The sequence below is a fragment of the Chiloscyllium punctatum genome, chromosome 18 (assembly GCF_047496795.1).
Source record: "Chiloscyllium punctatum isolate Juve2018m chromosome 18, sChiPun1.3, whole genome shotgun sequence".
Classification (NCBI taxonomy): Eukaryota; Metazoa; Chordata; class Chondrichthyes; order Orectolobiformes; family Hemiscylliidae; genus Chiloscyllium; species Chiloscyllium punctatum.
The window spans coordinates 18,598,867-18,615,591 of record NC_092756.1 but is presented as its reverse complement, the minus strand read 5'-3'; the positions used below and the strand labels follow the sequence as shown (position 1 = coordinate 18,615,591).

Below are 16,725 nucleotides of genomic sequence, written 5' to 3'. Positions count from 1 at the left end.
ATGATCGTGTTCGTCTCCCGCGCGGAAAATCGCCAGCGGCTCCACTGTTGCTTTCTGTTCCAGGCAAGTTGAGCTTTTACTGGAACCGAATGGAGACTGTTGTTGCGAAACAGAGTCCTACGGTGACTCGACTCGTCGTTATTTGGTTTTCTGGCCAATGAGAAAATCGTTCCAATGTATTTCGATGTCATATGTTATTGAATTTCTCCCACTTCCTCCTTTTCCGTCCTGGAGTCATCGGAAGGGAAAGGTAATCTAATCGAGACTGTGATTGGTGAAATTCACTTTTTATGGCCCATTCTTATTATGTTCTTTCTTTGTCTCTTTGCAGCATTGTCTGGGCAGTGGTGGTGCACTCAGGCTCCAGTATGTTTGAAAGAGTAGTTTGGAATTGCCCTGTTGTTATTTGTGTGATTACTTGATGGCTCATGCCCCCGGACTGTCTCACATTTAGCATTCATGCTCGCTGTGTCTGAAAATGCATTTGGTTTTCCAGTTTTGTTTGTGTTCCGTGTTAAATGCTTTCTGTTTTGCGATTCGCTCAATACATTACGAATTAACAGGGTTTCTGAGGTAACTTCCAGCTGCAAAAATCCTCAACTGAGAATCTGGGAAACTTTCACGGAGTATGGTCAGTCGGAGCAAAAGTAAGGAAGTCGTTCGTTTCTGCAGTGTTTCACAATGCTACCTTTCCCGTGAGCCGTCGAACAGACTAAATGATTTTGCCACAGACTGCGACGGTAAGCTCCGCAAAAACGTAATTCTTTAAAGCAGGTGTAAGCAACACAACGTTACCGGGTTACACCGCGTGGAAACAGATACTTCGGTGTATCTCGTCCATGCTCACCACATAGCCAAAATTAAACAAGTCCCATGAAACAACGAGTTAACGGAAACAGAAAGGCGAAAGGTAGAATGGCTTCAACTTTCTGTGTTGGATGCCACTGAGCTGCAGCGGCTGCGACCGCGGCTTGTTTCTGTAGTGTAGTGGTCATCACGTTCGCCTCACACGCGAAAGGTCCCCAGTTCGAAACTGGGCAGAAACTGCTTTGCTCTTCAACTGCAGCCTTTGACATCGACAAGAACGGAGCTTTCTTGCTTGCTTTCCCATGTGCAAACCTGCCTTCGAATTTGCTTGAATAAATCTTCTCTCGTCGTGCAATGCAAGGCGATTCCATTTAATTACTGTGCAAAGCATTGTAAAGTTTTTCTCCAACATCGTTCTGATCATATGCCATTCTGTTTGAGAGTGTAGTTACCCCCTTCTGATCCTTCCGCGAAAAGCATTACCGCATTCGCATTCCTTGCGCAGGCGGCCCGGTTCAAAGACAGGGAAGAAGCTGATGTGCTGGTGTCACAGTGCACCACGGATTCCTCAACTAGTCTGTCTGTCAAATGTATCCCAAAGTCGTCTCTGAAAGACCTCATTTGGAAGGTGTCTGTCGTTATTCAACGTGCGAGAATTGGCACCAGAGGTCCTGAATCATGTTTTGGAGCAGTTCACACGTTAGTGGCTCATTCAATCAGCAACAGCAATGAAAGAAATTACACTCTCAGAGGAACATCTGGACCTGTGCTTTCATAGCGTCGCTAGTATTAAGGTGCGCCCCGAGATCTAAGCCACGTTGGAACTGAAACGGAGGAATCGACAGAGAGGCTACAGAATGACATCGCATCCATTTGGTTTTCTTTAAATCACTGACGAGCAGGAAAATGTAAACGGGGAAGGCGAGTGGGGAAGTGAGGCAGTTGCAGCTCTGGAGAAAGTCCTTCTTTGTGATTCACTCAGCAACCAGAGACGTGACGGTGACTCAGGCGTGAGAGCTCTTCACATCGTGAACAAACAGCAATCAAGGGCAGTTAGCACCTCTTCCGGAGTGGGGGTGGGGTGAGGTAATTACCTTTTGACTTCTGTTACTATGTTCAGAAACTGCCTTTTGGATTGAGGTGAACAGAAACTGCATTTCTAAAAAGCACCATGGAACTTGTTAAAATTTATTGAGTCGCTTTTTCTCATCGATTCCCACACAGGTTTCCAACTCAGTTGGTATCCATGAGGCTCATGTCCAGGTGTGATAATCTCTGCAGCAAATTGCACGGTTAAGGTAAAAGGCAAGGAAAGTGGCATCTCGAACCGGCCCCGAGGTCAGACCTTCCTCACAATGTATTCTGTCGTTCTCGGATTGTAATACTACCTCCGGTTTTAGGATGGAACATTCTTTGGGAACCTTATTGTGCAAAACAGACACATTGCCTGAAACTATTGTGCACGGTATGATTTGGGACACGGCCTGCTCAGCTTTGTGCATTTTCCCTGTAGTCCGGTGTGTTTCATGTTCCGTGTAAACGTGTAAGTTGTCCTGTTTCGAGCAATGGGTGAAATCATTTAGCAAAGCAAGAATCGAAATTGCAGTAATGTCAAGTAGCTCATGGTAATTTGACCCAATCATAACCGATCATATATTCTCACGCACTCACAGATACATTTGTAGCTGAATCCAGTCTGTGAAGATAGACTCAGCTTATCAGTGATTTTTGTCTGGATTGATGGGCTATCGTTAACTGCTGAGAAATTGATATTGTAGACGGGCACATCCCAGCAGCTGTGCGAGTCGGAGAGAGATCATGGAACCTTTTTCACTTGAGTTTACATCTGTTGTTATGCAGGAACACAATTGGAAGTGCAAGAAAATGGACTCGCGGGCGTGTTGCTAGTGTGGCCGAGCGGTCTAAGGCGCTGGATTAAGGCTGCCGTCTCGCCCGAGGAGTGGGTTCGAATCCCACCGCTGCCGTTTCTGCGGAGCTGCTGGTTTAAATGCTGTTTCATTCCCCTGCTGCATTTCTGTTTAAAACAGAAGAAAAATGAGTTTGCTTCCCGGGGGATTGCCTGCGGTGTGGGAAAGTGCCGAATTTTCCAAAGTGTCTGTGCTGTCATGATCGTGTTCGTCTCCCGCGCGGAAAATCGCCAGCGGCTCCACTGTTGCTTTCTGTTCCAGGCAAGTTGAGCTTTTACTGGAACCGAATGGAGACTGTTGTTGCGAAACAGAGTCCTACGGTGACTCGACTCGTCGTTATTTGGTTTTCTGGCCAATGAGAAAATCGTTCCAATGTATTTCGATGTCATATGTTATTGAATTTCTCCCACTTCCTCCTTTTCCGTCCTGGAGTCATCGGAAGGGAAAGGTAATCTAATCGAGACTGTGATTGGTGAAATTCACTTTTTATGGCCCATTCTTATTATGTTCTTTCTTTGTCTCTTTGCAGCATTGTCTGGGCAGTGGTGGTGCACTCAGGCTCCAGTATGTTTGAAAGAGTAGTTTGGAATTGCCCTGTTGTTATTTGTGTGATTACTTGATGGCTCATGCCCCCGGACTGTCTCACATTTAGCATTCATGCTCGCTGTGTCTGAAAATGCATTTGGTTTTCCAGTTTTGTTTGTGTTCCGTGTTAAATGCTTTCTGTTTTGCGATTCGCTCAATACATTACGAATTAACAGGGTTTCTGAGGTAACTTCCAGCTGCAAAAATCCTCAACTGAGAATCTGGGAAACTTTCACGGAGTATGGTCAGTCGGAGCAAAAGTAAGGAAGTCGTTCGTTTCTGCAGTGTTTCACAATGCTACCTTTCCCGTGAGCCGTCGAACAGACTAAATGATTTTGCCACAGACTGCGACGGTAAGCTCCGCAAAAACGTAATTCTTTAAAGCAGGTGTAAGCAACACAACGTTACCGGGTTACACCGCGTGGAAACAGATACTTCGGTGTATCTCGTCCATGCTCACCACATAGCCAAAATTAAACAAGTCCCATGAAACAACGAGTTAACGGAAACAGAAAGGCGAAAGGTAGAATGGCTTCAACTTTCTGTGTTGGATGCCACTGAGCTGCAGCGGCTGCGACCGCGGCTTGTTTCTGTAGTGTAGTGGTCATCACGTTCGCCTCACACGCGAAAGGTCCCCAGTTCGAAACTGGGCAGAAACTGCTTTGCTCTTCAACTGCAGCCTTTGACATCGACAAGAACGGAGCTTTCTTGCTTGCTTTCCCATGTGCAAACCTGCCTTCGAATTTGCTTGAATAAATCTTCTCTCGTCGTGCAATGCAAGGCGATTCCATTTAATTACTGTGCAAAGCATTGTAAAGTTTTTCTCCAACATCGTTCTGATCATATGCCATTCTGTTTGAGAGTGTAGTTACCCCCTTCTGATCCTTCCGCGAAAAGCATTACCGCATTCGCATTCCTTGCGCAGGCGGCCCGGTTCAAAGACAGGGAAGAAGCTGATGTGCTGGTGTCACAGTGCACCACGGATTCCTCAACTAGTCTGTCTGTCAAATGTATCCCAAAGTCGTCTCTGAAAGACCTCATTTGGAAGGTGTCTGTCGTTATTCAACGTGCGAGAATTGGCACCAGAGGTCCTGAATCATGTTTTGGAGCAGTTCACACGTTAGTGGCTCATTCAATCAGCAACAGCAATGAAAGAAATTACACTCTCAGAGGAACATCTGGACCTGTGCTTTCATAGCGTCGCTAGTATTAAGGTGCGCCCCGAGATCTAAGCCACGTTGGAACTGAAACGGAGGAATCGACAGAGAGGCTACAGAATGACATCGCATCCATTTGGTTTTCTTTAAATCACTGACGAGCAGGAAAATGTAAACGGGGAAGGCGAGTGGGGAAGTGAGGCAGTTGCAGCTCTGGAGAAAGTCCTTCTTTGTGATTCACTCAGCAACCAGAGACGTGACGGTGACTCAGGCGTGAGAGCTCTTCACATCGTGAACAAACAGCAATCAAGGGCAGTTAGCACCTCTTCCGGAGTGGGGGTGGGGTGAGGTAATTACCTTTTGACTTCTGTTACTATGTTCAGAAACTGCCTTTTGGATTGAGGTGAACAGAAACTGCATTTCTAAAAAGCACCATGGAACTTGTTAAAATTTATTGAGTCGCTTTTTCTCATCGATTCCCACACAGGTTTCCAACTCAGTTGGTATCCATGAGGCTCATGTCCAGGTGTGATAATCTCTGCAGCAAATTGCACGGTTAAGGTAAAAGGCAAGGAAAGTGGCATCTCGAACCGGCCCCGAGGTCAGACCTTCCTCACAATGTAATCTGTCGTTCTCGGATTGTAATACTACCTCCGGTTTTAGGATGGAACATTCTTTGGGAACCTTATTCTGCAAAACAGACACAGTGCCTGAAACTATGGTGCACGGTATGATTTGGGACACGGCCTGCTCAGCTTTGTGCATTTTCCCTGTAGTCCGGTGTGTTTCATGTTCCGTGTAAACGTGTAAGTTGTCCTGTTTCGAGCAATGGGTGAAATCATTTAGCAAAGCAAGAATCGAAATTGCAGTAATGTCAAGTAGCTCATGGTAATTTGACCCAATCATAACCGATCATATATTCTCACGCACTCACGGATACATTTGTAGCTGAATCCAGTCTGAGAAGATAGACTCAGCTTATCAGTGATTTTTGTCTGGATTGATGGGCTATCGTTAACTGCTGAGAAATTGATATTGTAGACGGGCACATCCCAGCAGCTGTGCGAGTCGGAGAGAGATCATGGAACCTTTTTCACTTGAGTTTACATCTGTTGTTATGCAGGAACACAATTGGAAGTGCAAGAAAATGGACTCGCGGGCGTGTTGCTAGTGTGGCCGAGCGGTCTTAGGCGCTGGATTAAGGCTGCCGTCTCGCCCGAGGAGTGGGTTCGAATCCCACCGCTGCCGTTTCTGCGGAGCTGCTGGTTTAAATGCTGTTTCATTCCCCTGCTGCATTTCTGTTTAAAACAGAAGAAAAATGAGTTTGCTTCCCGGGGGATTGCCTGCGGTGTGGGAAAGTGCCGAATTTTCCAAAGTGTCTGTGCTGTCATGATCGTGTTCGTCTCCCGCGCGGAAAATCGCCAGCGGCTCCACTGTTGCTTTCTGTTCCAGGCAAGTTGAGCTTTTACTGGAACCGAATGGAGACTGTTGTTGCGAAACAGAGTCCTACGGTGACTCGACTCGTCGTTATTTGGTTTTCTGGCCAATGAGAAAATCGTTCCAATGTATTTCGATGTCATATGTTATTGAATTTCTCCCACTTCCTCCTTTTCCGTCCTGGAGTCATCGGAAGGGAAAGGTAATCTAATCGAGACTGTGATTGGTGAAATTCACTTTTTATGGCCCATTCTTATTATGTTCTTTCTTTGTCTCTTTGCAGCATTGTCTGGGCAGTGGTGGTGCACTCAGGCTCCAGTATGTTTGAAAGAGTAGTTTGGAATTGCCCTGTTGTTATTTGTGTGATTACTTGATGGCTCATGCCCCCGGACTGTCTCACATTTAGCATTCATGCTCGCTGTGTCTGAAAATGCATTTGGTTTTCCAGTTTTGTTTGTGTTCCGTGTTAAATGCTTTCTGTTTTGCGATTCGCTCAATACATTACGAATTAACAGGGTTTCTGAGGTAACTTCCAGCTGCAAAAATCCTCAACTGAGAATCTGGGAAACTTTCACGGAGTATGGTCAGTCGGAGCAAAAGTAAGGAAGTCGTTCGTTTCTGCAGTGTTTCACAATGCTACCTTTCCCGTGAGCCGTCGAACAGACTAAATGATTTTGCCACAGACTGCGACGGTAAGCTCCGCAAAAACGTAATTCTTTAAAGCAGGTGTAAGCAACACAACGTTACCGGGTTACACCGCGTGGAAACAGATACTTCGGTGTATCTCGTCCATGCTCACCACATAGCCAAAATTAAACAAGTCCCATGAAACAACGAGTTAACGGAAACTGAAAGGCGAAAGGTAGAATGGCTTCAACTTTCTGTGTTGGATGCCACTGAGCTGCAGCGGCTGCGACCGCGGCTTGTTTTTGTAGTGTAGTGGTCATCACGTTCGCCTCACACGCGAAAGGTCCCCAGTTCGAAACTGGGCAGAAACTGCTTTGCTCTTCAACTGCAGCCTTTGACATCGACAAGAACGGAGCTTTCTTGCTTGCTTTCCCATGTGCAAACCTGCCTTCGAATTTGCTTGAATAAATCTTCTCTCGTCGTGCAATGCAAGGCGATTCCATTTAATTACTGTGCAAAGCATTGTAAAGTTTTTCTCCAACATCGTTCTGATCATATGCCATTCTGTTTGAGAGTGTAGTTACCCCCTTCTGATCCTTCCGCGAAAAGCATTACCGCATTCGCATTCCTTGCGCAGGCGGCCCGGTTCAAAGACAGGGAAGAAGCTGATGTGCTGGTGTCACAGTGCACCACGGATTCTTCAACTAGTCTGTCTGTCAAATGTATCCCAAAGTTGTCTCTGAAAGACCTCATTTGGAAGGTGTCTGTCGTTATTCAACGTGCGAGAATTGGCACCAGACGTCCTGAATCATGTTTTGGAGCAGTTCACACGTTAGTGGCTCATTCAATCAGCAACAGCAATGAAAGAAATTACACTCTCAGAGGAACCTCTGGACCTGTGCTTTCATAGCGTCGCTAGTATTAAGGTGCACCCCGAGATCTAAGCCACGTTGGAACTGAAACGGAGGAATCGACAGAGAGGCTACAGAATGACATCGCATCCATTTGGTTTTCTTTAAATCACTGACGAGCAGGAAAATGTAAACGGGGAAGGCGAGTGGGGAAGTGAGGCAGTTGCAGCTCTGGAGAAAGTCCTTCTTTGTGATTCACTCAGCAACCAGAGACGTGACGGTGACTCAGGCGTGAGAGCTCTTCACATCGTGAACAAACAGCAATCAAGGGCAGTTAGCACCTCTTCCGGAGTGGGGGTGGGGTGAGGTAATTACCTTTTGACTTCTGTTACTATGTTCAGAAACTGCCTTTTGGATTGAGGTGAACAGAAACTGCATTTCTAAAAAGCACCATGGAACTTGTTAAAATTTATTGAGTCGCTTTTTCTCATCGATTCCCACACAGGTTTCCAACTCAGTTGGTATCCATGAGGCTCATGTCCAGGTGTGATAATCTCTGCAGCAAATTGCACGGTTAAGGTAAAAGGCAAGGAAAGTGGCATCTCGAACCGGCCCCGAGGTCAGACCTTCCTCACAATGTATTCTGTCGTTCTCGGATTGTAATACTACCTCCGGTTTTAGGATGGAACATTCTTTGGGAACCTTATTGTGCAAAACAGACACATTGCCTGAAACTATTGTGCACGGTATGATTTGGGACACGGCCTGCTCAGCTTTGTGCATTTTCCCTGTAGTCCGGTGTGTTTCATGTTCCGTGTAAACGTGTAAGTTGTCCTGTTTCGAGCAATGGGTGAAATCATTTAGCAAAGCAAGAATCGAAATTGCAGTAATGTCAAGTAGCTCATGGTAATTTGACCCAATCATAACCGATCATATATTCTCACGCACTCACAGATACATTTGTAGCTGAATCCAGTCTGTGAAGATAGACTCAGCTTATCAGTGATTTTTGTCTGGATTGATGGGCTATCGTTAACTGCTGAGAAATTGATATTGTAGACGGGCACATCCCAGCAGCTGTGCGAGTCGGAGAGAGATCATGGAACCTTTTTCACTTGAGTTTACATCTGTTGTTATGCAGGAACACAATTGGAAGTGCAAGAAAATGGACTCGCGGGCGTGTTGCTAGTGTGGCCGAGCGGTCTAAGGCGCTGGATTAAGGCTGCCGTCTCGCCCGAGGAGTGGGTTCGAATCCCACCGCTGCCGTTTCTGCGGAGCTGCTGGTTTAAATGCTGTTTCATTCCCCTGCTGCATTTCTGTTTAAAACAGAAGAAAAATGAGTTTGCTTCCCGGGGGATTGCCTGCGGTGTGGGAAAGTGCCGAATTTTCCAAAGTGTCTGTGCTGTCATGATCGTGTTCGTCTCCCGCGCGGAAAATCGCCAGCGGCTCCACTGTTGCTTTCTGTTCCAGGCAAGTTGAGCTTTTACTGGAACCGAATGGAGACTGTTGTTGCGAAACAGAGTCCTACGGTGACTCGACTCGTCGTTATTTGGTTTTCTGGCCAATGAGAAAATCGTTCCAATGTATTTCGATGTCATATGTTATTGAATTTCTCCCACTTCCTCCTTTTCCGTCCTGGAGTCATCGGAAGGGAAAGGTAATCTAATCGAGACTGTGATTGGTGAAATTCACTTTTTATGGCCCATTCTTATTATGTTCTTTCTTTGTCTCTTTGCAGCATTGTCTGGGCAGTGGTGGTGCACTCAGGCTCCAGTATGTTTGAAAGAGTAGTTTGGAATTGCCCTGTTGTTATTTGTGTGATTACTTGATGGCTCATGCCCCCGGACTGTCTCACATTTAGCATTCATGCTCGCTGTGTCTGAAAATGCATTTGGTTTTCCAGTTTTGTTTGTGTTCCGTGTTAAATGCTTTCTGTTTTGCGATTCGCTCAATACATTACGAATTAACAGGGTTTCTGAGGTAACTTCCAGCTGCAAAAATCCTCAACTGAGAATCTGGGAAACTTTCACGGAGTATGGTCAGTCGGAGCAAAAGTAAGGAAGTCGTTCGTTTCTGCAGTGTTTCACAATGCTACCTTTCCCGTGAGCCGTCGAACAGACTAAATGATTTTGCCACAGACTGCGACGGTAAGCTCCGCAAAAACGTAATTCTTTAAAGCAGGTGTAAGCAACACAACGTTACCGGGTTACACCGCGTGGAAACAGATACTTCGGTGTATCTCGTCCATGCTCACCACATAGCCAAAATTAAACAAGTCCCATGAAACAACGAGTTAACGGAAACAGAAAGGCGAAAGGTAGAATGGCTTCAACTTTCTGTGTTGGATGCCACTGAGCTGCAGCGGCTGCGACCGCGGCTTGTTTCTGTAGTGTAGTGGTCATCACGTTCGCCTCACACGCGAAAGGTCCCCAGTTCGAAACTGGGCAGAAACTGCTTTGCTCTTCAACTGCAGCCTTTGACATCGACAAGAACGGAGCTTTCTTGCTTGCTTTCCCATGTGCAAACCTGCCTTCGAATTTGCTTGAATAAATCTTCTCTCGTCGTGCAATGCAATGCGATTCCATTTAATTACTGTGCAAAGCATTGTAAAGTTTTTCTCCAACATCGTTCTGATCATATGCCATTCTGTTTGAGAGTGTAGTTACCCCCTTCTGATCCTTCCACGAAAAGCATTACCGCATTCGCATTCCTTGCGCAGGCGGCCCGGTTCAAAGACAGGGAAGAAGCTGATGTGCTGGTGTCACAGTGCACCACGGATTCTTCAACTAGTCTGTCTGTCAAATGTATCCCAAAGTCGTCTCTGAAAGACCTCATTTGGAAGGTGTCTGTCGTTATTCAACGTGCGAGAATTGGCACCAGAGGTCCTGAATCATGTTTTGGAGCAGTTCACACGTTAGTGGCTCATTCAATCAGCAACAGCAATGAAAGAAATTACACTCTCAGAGGAACATCTGGACCTGTGCTTTCATAGCGTCGCTAGTATTAAGGTGCGCCCCGAGATCTAAGCCACGTTGGAACTGAAACGGAGGAATCGACAGAGAGGCTACAGAATGACATCGCATCCATTTGCTTTTCTTTAAATCACTGACGAGCAGGAAAATGTAAACGGGGAAGGCGAGTGGGGAAGTGAGGCAGTTGCAGCTCTGGAGAAAGTCCTTCTTTGTGATTCACTCAGCAACCAGAGACGTGACGGTGACTCAGGCGTGAGAGCTCTTCACATCATGAACAAACAGCAATCAAGGGCAGTTAGCACCTCTTCCGGACTGGGGGTGGGGTGAGGTAATTACCTTTTGACTTCTGTTACTATGTTCAGAAACTGCCTTTTGGATTGAGGTGAACAGAAACTGCATTTCTAAAAAGCACCATGGAACTTGTTAAAATTTATTGAGTCGCTTTTTTCTCATCGATTCCCACACAGGTTTCCAACTCAGTTGGTATCCATGAGGCTCATGTCCAGGTGTGATAATCTCTGCAGCAAATTGCACGGTTAAGGTAAAAGGCAAGGAAAGTGGCATCTCGAACCGGCCCCGAGGTCAGACCTTCCTTACAATGTAATCTGTCGTTCTCGGATTGTAATACTACCTCCGCTTTTAGGATGGAACATTCTTTGGGAACCTTATTCTGCAAAACAGACACAGTGCCTGAAACTATGCTGCACGGTATGATTTGGGAAACGGCCTGCTCAGCTTTGTGCATTTTCCCTGTAGTCCGGTGTGTTTCATGTTCCGTGTAAACGTGTAAGTTGTCCTGTTTCGAGCAATGGGTGAAATCATTTAGCAAAGCAAGAATCGAAATTGCAGTAATGTCAAGTAGCTCATGGTAATTTGACCCAATCATAACCGATCATATATTCTCACGCACTCACAGATACATTTGTTTCTGAATCCAGTCTGAGAAGATAGACTCAGTTTACCAGTGATTTTTGTCTGGATTGATGGGCTATCGTTAACTGCTGAGAAATTGATATTGTAGACGGGCACATCCCAGCAGCTGTGCGAGTCGGAGAGGGATCATGGAACGTTTTTCACTTGAGTTTACATCTGTTGTTATGCAGGAAAACAATTGGAAGTGCAAGAAAATGGGCTCGCGCGCGTGTTGCTAGTGTGGCCGAGCGGCCTAAAGCGCTGGATTAAGGCTCCCGTCTCGCCCGAGGGGTGGGTTCGAATCCCAGCGCTGCCGTTTCTGCGGAGCTGCTGGTTTAAATGCTGTTTCATTCCCCTGCTGCATTTCTGTTTGAAACAGAAGCAAAATGAATTTGCTTCCCGGGGAATTTCCTGCGGTGTGGGAAAGTGCCGAATTTTCCAAAGTGTCTGTGCTGTCGTGATCGTGTTCGCCTCCCGCGCGGAAAATCGCCAGCGGCTCCACTGTTGCTTTCTGTTCCAGGCAAGTTGAGCTTTTACTGGAACCGAATGGAGACTGTTGTTGCGAAACAGAGTCCTACGGTGACTCGACTCGTCGTTATTTGGTTTTCTGGCCAATGAGAAAATCGTTCCAATGTATTTCGATGTCATATGTTATTGAATTTCTCCCACTTCCTCCTTTTCCGTCCTGGAGTCATCGGAAGGGAAAGGTAATCTAATCGAGACTGTGATTGGTGAAATTCACTTTTTATGGCCCATTCTTATTATGTTCTTTCTTTGTCTCTTTGCAGCATTGTCTGGGCAGTGGTGGTGCACTCAGGCTCCAGTATGTTTGAAAGAGTAGTTTGGAATTGCCCTGTTGTTATTTGTGTGATAACTTTATGGCTCATGCCCCCGGACTGTCTCACATTTAGCATTCATGCTCGCTGTGTCTGAAAATGCATTTGGTTTTCCAGTTTTGTTTGTGTTCCGTGTTAAATGCTTTCTGTTTTGCGATTCGCTCAATACATTACGAATTAACAGGGTTTCTGAGGTAACTTCCAGCTGCAAAAATCCTCAACTGAGAATCTGGGAAACTTTCACGGAGTATGGTCAGTCGGAGCAAAAGTAAGGAAGTCGTTCGTTTCTGCAGTGTTTCACAATGCTACCTTTCCCGTGAGCCGTCGAACAGACTAAATGATTTTGCCACAGACTGCGACGGTAAGCTCCGCAAAAACGTAATTCTTTAAAGCAGGTGTAAGCAACACAACGTTACCGGGTTACACCGCGTGGAAACAGATACTTCGGTGTATCTCGTCCATGCTCACCACATAGCCAAAATTAAACAAGTCCCATGAAACAACGAGTTAACGGAAACAGAAAGGCGAAAGGTAGAATGGCTTCAACTTTCTGTGTTGGATGCCACTGAGCTGCAGCGGCTGCGACCGCGGCTTGTTTCTGTAGTGTAGTGGTCATCACGTTCGCCTCACACGCGAAAGGTCCCCAGTTCGAAACTGGGCAGAAACTGCTTTGCTCTTCAACTGCAGCCTTTGACATCGACAAGAACGGAGCTTTCTTGCTTGCTTTCCCATGTGCAAACCTGCCTTCGAATTTGCTTGAATAAATCTTCTCTCGTCGTGCAATGCAATGCGATTCCATTTAATTACTGTGCAAAGCATTGTAAAGTTTTTCTCCAACATCGTTCTGATCATATGCCATTCTGTTTGAGAGTGTAGTTACCCCCTTCTGATCCTTCCACGAAAAGCATTACCGCATTCGCATTCCTTGCGCAGGCGGCCCGGTTCAAAGACAGGGAAGAAGCTGATGTGCTGGTGTCACAGTGCACCACGGATTCTTCAACTAGTCTGTCTGTCAAATGTATCCCAAAGTCGTCTCTGAAAGACCTCATTTGGAAGGTGTCTGTCGTTATTCAACGTGCGAGAATTGGCACCAGAGGTCCTGAATCATGTTTTGGAGCAGTTCACACGTTAGTGGCTCATTCAATCAGCAACAGTAATGAAAGAAATTACACTCTCAGAGGAACATCTGGACCTGTGCTTTCATAGCGTCGCTAGTATGAAGGTGCGCCCAGAGATCTAAGCCACGTTGGAACTGAAACGGAGGAATCGACAGAGAGGCTACAGAATGACATCGCATCCATTTGGTTTTCTTTAAATCACTGACGAGCAGGAAAATGTAAACGGGGAAGGCGAGTGGGGAAGTGAGGCAGTTGCAGCTCTGGAGAAAGTCCTTCTTTGTGATTCACTCAGCAACCAGAGACGTGACGGTGACTCAGGCGTGAGAGCTCTTCACATCATGAACAAACAGCAATCAAGGGCAGTTAGCACCTCTTCCGGACTGGGGGTGGGGTGAGGTAATTACCTTTTGACTTCTGTTACTATGTTCAGAAACTGCCTTTTGGATTGAGGTGAACAGAAACTGCATTTCTAAAAAGCACCATGGAACTTGTTAAAATTTATTGAGTCGCTTTTTTCTCATCGATTCCCACACAGGTTTCCAACTCAGTTGGTATCCATGAGGCTCATGTCCAGGTGTGATAATCTCTGCAGCAAATTGCACGGTTAAGGGAAAAGGCAAGGAAAGTGGCATCTCGAACCGGCCCCGAGGTCAGACCTTCCTTACAATGTAATCTGTCGTTCTCGGATTGTAATACTACCTCCGGTTTTAGGATGGAACATTCTTTGGGAACCTTATTCTGCAAAACAGACACAGTGCCTGAAACTATGCTGCACGGTATGATTTGGGACACGGCCTGCTCAGCTTTGTGCATTTTCCCTGTAGTCCGGTGTGTTTCATGTTCCGTGTAAACGTGTAAGTTGTCCTGTTTCGAGCAATGGGTGAAATCATTTAGCAAAGCAAGAATCGAAATTGCAGTAATGTCAAGTAGCTCATGGTAATTTGACCCAATCATAACCGATCATATATTCTCACGCACTCACAGATACATTTGTCGCTGAATCCAGTCTGAGAAGATAGACTCAGCTTACCAGTGATTTTTGTATGGATTGATGGGCTATCGTTAACTGCTGAGAAATTGATATTGTAGACGGGCACATCCCAGCAGCTGTGCGAGTCGGAGAGGGATCATGGAACGTTTTTCACTTGAGTTGACATCTGTTGTTATGCAGGAACACAATTGGAAGTGCAAGAAAATGGACTCGCGGGCGTGTTGCTAGTGTGGCCGAGCGGTCTTAGGCGCTGGATTAAGGCTACCGTCTCGCCCGAGGGGTGGGTTCGAATCCAACCGCTGCTGTTTCTGCGGAGCTGCTGATTTAAATGCTGTTTCATTCCCCTGCTGCATTTCTGTTTGAAACAGAAGCAAAATGAGTTTGCTTCCCGGGGAATTGACTGCGGTGTGGGAAAGTGCCGAATTTTCCAAAGTGTCTGTGCTGTCGTGATCGTGTTCGCTTCCCGCACGGAAAATCGCCAGCGGCTCCACTGTTGCTTTCTGTTCCAGCCAAGTTGAGCTTTTACTGGAACCGAATGGAGACTATTGTTGCGAAACAGAGTCCTACGGTGACTCGACTCGTCGTTATTTGGTTTTCTGGCCAATGAGAAAATCGTTCCAATGTATTTCGATGTCATATGTTATTGAATTTCTCCCACTTCCTCCTTTTCCGTCCTGGAGTCATCGGAAGGGAAAGGTAATCTAATCGAGACTGTGATTGGTGAAATTCACTTTTTATGGCCCATTCTTATTATGTTCTTTCTTTGTCTCTTTGCAGCATTGTCTGGGCAGTGGTGGTGCACTCAGGCTCCAGTATGTTTGAAAGAGTAGTTTGGAATTGCCCTGTTGTTATTTGTGTGATGACTTTATGGCTCATGCCCCCGGACTGTCTCACATTTAGCATTCAAGAAGCTGATGTGCTGGTGTCACAGTGCACCACGGATTCCTCAACTAGTCTGCCTGTCAAATGTATCCCAAAGTCGTCTCTGAAAGACCTCATTTGGAAGGTGTCTGTCGTTATTCAACGTGCGAGAATTGGCACCAGAGGTCCTGAATCATGGTTTGGTGCAGTTCGCACGTCAGTGGCTCATTCAATCAACAACAGCAATGAAAGAAATTACACTCTCAGAGGGACCTTTGGGCTTTCACCAGAGCTGCAACTGCTTCACTTCCCCACTCGCCCTCCCCGATTACATTTTCCTGCTCGTCAGTGATTTAAAGAAAACCAAATGGATGCGATGTCGTTGTGTAGCCTCTCTGTCGATTCCTCGGTTTCAGTTGCAACATGGCTTAGATCTCGGGGCCCACCCTAACTCTAGCGACGCCACGAAAGCAACCGTGTTTCCCTCAGTGTAATAACAGGTCAATTGTTTGAAAAAAATGACCCTCCGAAGAGTAACCCACCCAAACACATTTCCCGATCATATTTCTTCAAATTTATTGCTGACTGATGCACATATCCCTGAACACAATGTGCGATTTAGCATGGCCAGCTCACCTAACCTGCACATGTGGGATTGTGGGAGGACACCACAGCAATGTCACATAGACATGGGGAGAACGTGCAAAGTCCCCACAGTCACCCGAGGACAGAATCAAACCAATGTCCCTGGCGCTGTGAGGCAGCATTGCTACCCACTGAGGTACCATGTAATCTTATGCAATAAGTAAAATCAGTGAAATATACGAGAAAAACAAGTTTCAAATGGACACTCTCCGACATTGTCAAAGCATGTCAATCTTACATTCAATACGAATCGGTGTATTGAAAACAAAAAAAGTCCCTGAAATTCATGAATTAACAATAATTAAAAATTTAATTTAATCAAAGGTCATAACAATATTTAGACGAATTGCAATTTTTAATGACAAATGTAAGTAATTAGCTGACTAATGAATAATTGGAAGTGGCATATATTTACATAATGCCTAAGAAAGCGACTTGTTTTTCCCCTTGTTACACAGCAGAATAACAGTGTGTGTGTGTGTGTGTGTGTTCGAAATGTTTGAATCAAGCTCTTTCTAACAAAATAAATGATGACTTACGATCACTTCGCCTTGTCACTTTTAAAACCACAACATTCTCAAATATTTTCCAGGAATTTACAACCAGAAGAACTAGTTAATTTCTTTTCATTGGAACCCAAAGAGAATAAGTAGCGGACACTGTGAATTAGTGAGTCAATGCAAGAATTCAACTGAAGACAACATCCCTTCTTTCCAAAATGTTCAAAATTTAAAAAATCAAAATTTATTGCCATTGTTGAATGAAAGAATAGAGATGCTAATTCTACATTTGATTTTGTTGCATGAAACATCCGTAAGTCGAATTATGATTACAAACACAATAAATGTGAGCATTGAAGTCAAATATAATTAATTGAATTTAACTATGTTTCAACAGGTAAAATAAAAATTGATATTTACAATGATTGAGAGATTGTGCACTGCAATATATTTACAGTGGTTAATATACTGTTCCGTAAATCCACATTTGCGCAATCT

The 16,725-nt window shown here is 45.4% G+C and overlaps 5 non-coding genes across 5 annotated transcripts; all 5 read left to right on the top strand.

Moving 5' to 3' along the window:
* Positions 1 to 973: 973 nt before the first annotated feature.
* On the top strand, positions 974 to 1,046 carry trnav-cac (transfer RNA valine (anticodon CAC)). The gene has a single exon. It is a non-coding gene; the product is annotated as a tRNA-Val (tRNA).
* A 2,860-nt stretch (positions 1,047 to 3,906) lies between these two features.
* On the top strand, positions 3,907 to 3,979 carry trnav-cac (transfer RNA valine (anticodon CAC)). The gene has a single exon. It is a non-coding gene; the product is annotated as a tRNA-Val (tRNA).
* Positions 3,980 to 6,839: 2,860 nt separating this feature from the next.
* trnav-cac (transfer RNA valine (anticodon CAC)) lies at positions 6,840 to 6,912 on the top strand. Its single transcript has one exon. It is a non-coding gene; the product is annotated as a tRNA-Val (tRNA).
* Positions 6,913 to 9,772: 2,860 nt separating this feature from the next.
* Positions 9,773 to 9,845, top strand: trnav-cac (transfer RNA valine (anticodon CAC)). Its single transcript has one exon. It is a non-coding gene; the product is annotated as a tRNA-Val (tRNA).
* Positions 9,846 to 12,706: 2,861 nt separating this feature from the next.
* Positions 12,707 to 12,779, top strand: trnav-cac (transfer RNA valine (anticodon CAC)). The gene has a single exon. It is a non-coding gene; the product is annotated as a tRNA-Val (tRNA).
* Positions 12,780 to 16,725: the final 3,946 nt, after the last annotated feature.